General features: G+C 34.2%; 1 pseudogene; it reads right to left on the bottom strand.

Annotated features, from left to right (window-relative positions):
* Nucleotides 1-2,099: 2,099 nt before the first annotated feature.
* LOC115978710 lies at nucleotides 2,100-3,727 on the bottom strand (annotated as a pseudogene).

Raw genomic sequence — 3,727 nt, 5'->3', positions numbered from 1 at the left:
ATATGGTATTTAAAATGATGGTTATAGTGTGTGCTTGGACTTAATATATGATTGATATAGACATGTGTTACTAATTTACTATATTTCTATTGCTACATTTTTAGAATATCTTCACTTGTTATAAGTTTTTCTTCTTCTTCTAATCTTCTTTTTCTTCTGGTCAAGTAATATATTCATCTCTTCCTTTTTTTTGGGTTGAAATGGAAATTCATTAAAGCACATTAATTACAAATAATAAAAATAAAAAATAATAATAAATTTGGGGGGCAAAACCCCCTCTAATGTCTGCGATAATTAATTTAGCTTACAATACATGAAGGATAATCAAAATAGTAAAGTACAACACAAAAAAGTCCGGAGTAGTGCCCTATTATGCGCGATAACACAAAAAAAAAAAAAACAAAAAAACAAAATATTGTACGAGAATAGTCCACTCATTCTCTGCTCTTTCTTTTGCTCTTTTTGAGGTGAGTCATTAAAATAGTAAAGCACAACACAAAAAATTCCGGACATTTTTTTTGCCCCTTCTACCAAAAGATCAACAGAGTAATTTCCTTCAATATCTTTATTTATCATTTAATTTTTTCTGGCCAAACACTAGCTCATCCAATGATTATATATGTGAATGTGTGTAATAATACTACAAGCATGCATAATTTTACACCAATACAGTGGTTGATTGTGAAATTTGGTGGGTAGAAAGTATCTACTACTCTTAATCAACTACTTTAGTATGTGAAACTGAGTCTAAAACTGGGCGTCTCTAAATTTATTCAAATGTGTGAATTTTTTTTTTTGTGCAAATTATATATTTGTATATTTAGTTTTCCAAGGCTATTTTCTTTTCTCCTTTCAAGTTGTATAAGGGCACGTGATTGCTAGTCTCATAGTTAAGATTTCATTTCCTGTATCTAAAAATATATACAGTATTATGATATTTAAAATTCTAAATGTTATTACTCAATCCTAAATTGTAATACTAATTTTTCAGGAAGGCACATGTTTGCAAGGTAAGGTTGTATATGGAATAGAACTTTAATGTGCTTCTTCATAACACTAATATTATTATCACCAACAATTGGTAGAATGATTCGAAATTATCCACAAAAGCCACCAAGCCACCCCTACTATCTTTTCTCTAGTAGGCAAAAGGAAGTGGGAAGTTTAATTAAAAAAAAAAAAAAAATGCTTAAACACTCATGGTTTCAATTCTTCCTTAGAACACCCTGAAATTTTCATATCCGCTAATTAAATTAATCTTTGTGACTAACTACCGTTAGCTCTTATGAATGAAAAAATTTGGCTGTTAATCTTCTTAATGTGGTCTCATGATTTTTTCGTCCATAAAAACAAAGGAAAGTTAGTTCCATAGACCAATTTGGTAGATATAAAAACTCTAGATAGTTAAGAGGAAAAATTGAAATCCAAGGAGATTCTTTGTAATTGACCTAAACCCTACATAACCATGTTAGGTCCAAAATTATTAATTGTTTAGCAAATTGCATCCAAAATTTTGTTCCATTGTATTTTAAGTTGTAACTTCTTGATTGCACTTTCCCCATATTCATCAAACCAATGTCCTGGTGGTAGAGCATTCCAATCCTCACCATCTTAGTTCAACTCACTGACGTGTAGATTATGTAAAACTTCAAGCTATCTTATTTTACTCTTGTCAGTAATCATTTCTTTGTTGAGAGTCTTGAGATTGTATATTTTGGCATTAGCTACTGATCCTAACTTTAAATGTTATGATTGAACTCTATTTTGCCTTATCCATTTATTGTTCCGTGTACCCTTGTTGAGCTCATATATTTCATGCTGCAACAATATAATACTTCTCTCTTTTGATCATTTTAAAATGAACAAAATTTCAATGTTTAAATGCATACATATTCAAAATAATAGAAAAGTGAAATATTTTGTGTCTCGTTGATGCTAAATAGGAGAAACAACATTCAAATTAAAGCATTCAAACATGATAATACATGCATACTCTTCTGATTTAGAAGAATAATTATTATTAAAAAAAAAAAACACACAAAACACCAAGGAACAAGAAGATATCATAAAGTAGCCACTATTCGTGATCAATTCTATCCTCAAGGCTGGGGAGCAAGACCAGCCTTAAGAGCTTTAATGGTGGCAATATCAGTCTTGAAGGATTTAGCCAAGACATTGTCGTCAATACCAGTGGTGAACAAAGTGTTGGGAAGTGAAACCGTTCCAGCGTTTGCACTCCCAAAAGTTGAAATTGTTATAACTGGAGATTTTACATCATCATTGTATTGAAAATGCACAAGACCCTTAGGAAATACAAAGACATCACCCGCTTGTAGTGTCTAATTAAAGAGCTTGTTGGTTGTATCAACAAACCCGACTTGAAGGGTACCTTGAGTCAGGAAAAGGAGCTCAGAAGCGCGAGGATGAGTGTGGGGCTATGTTGCACGGACACAGACATGACACGGACATGGACACAGGGATACGACAATTTTTGAAAATAAGGACACGACACGGTAGTTAAATAATTAATTAAGTTTTATATTTAGGCATATTTTTTAATATTTTTAGACAAAATACGTTTATGTTTAGAATTTAAATTATTTAAGAACTACAAATAAGTAAATTAACACCCAAAGTAGTACAATAATACACAAAATCTTCAAGCACTTTCAGTATTCATTTTAGTAAAATCACCTATAATATTAACTTTAATAAATAAATAAAACTATAGCAGGACACACAAAAACAAATTTATAAGTTATAACTAATATAAAAATAATAAATAAATAAATAGGACAGAGGGCACACAGGCCACAGCAGCAGTTAAAAAAACAAAAACAAAAACAAAACGCGTTATAAATAAGTGAGCAACAGTACATTCAAATTAATATCGGAAAGAAAGAAAGAAGAGAAAAAAAAAAAACAGAGAGAGAAAAGAGAAAAGAATCAAGAGATCGGTTTGCTCCGAGAGAGAGAGAGATCGGAAGGGACAGAGGATAGAGGGCACGGCGTCAATGTCGGAGCTCTCCGATCGGTCCGATCTAACTTCGGCGAGGGATAGAGGGCAATGGCAGCGACAGAGGGAGGGTGGGTTGAGAAGAACTTGAGATGTAGTTTCAACTTTTAGTCTAAGAGACTCTAAACTTGCTTTATTATTTTAGGGTTATCACAAAATCAATGGTATTGGTAAGTTCACTGGTCAAAATCTGTGATTTTTTTTTTTTCACTACTGGCGTGTCGAACGCTTCGGAACCGCGTTGGCGTTGTGTCGGAGCCGTGTCGGCGCTGTGTTAGAGAAGCGAAAAAAAAAAAAAAAAAAAAAAATGACACCGCTGGACACCGAAATCTGGCATTTCGTCCCCGTTCCGGTGCCCGACTTGTGTCGGATGCGGACACGACGCCAAAAATGGCGTGTCCGTGCAACCTGGGTGTGGGGTAGGTTTGTGGTGCCAGCCAGGAATTCAAGGACAGCATAGGAAACACTCTGACCATTGAGAGCAGGAAACTCAACCATGCTTGCCTTCGTGACCTTGAAGACAGTGGGAAAGCCATCCAAACGGGCACGCATGCCAGTAAATGTGAAGAAATCCCCATTAACATCGGTGACATTAGGAGGGACTATGAAGTCTGTGAGTACGTCTGGATCTCCTGCTATTGCCATTTGGATGATGGCAAATGAAGAAATCAATAGTGCAAAGAATTTCATGTTGAAAGTTTTTGAGGCCAT

Source organism: Quercus lobata, chromosome 1 (assembly GCF_001633185.2).
Source record: "Quercus lobata isolate SW786 chromosome 1, ValleyOak3.0 Primary Assembly, whole genome shotgun sequence".
Lineage (NCBI taxonomy): Eukaryota > Viridiplantae > Streptophyta > Magnoliopsida > Fagales > Fagaceae > Quercus > Quercus lobata.
This window is presented reverse-complemented; position numbering and strand designations above follow the sequence as displayed.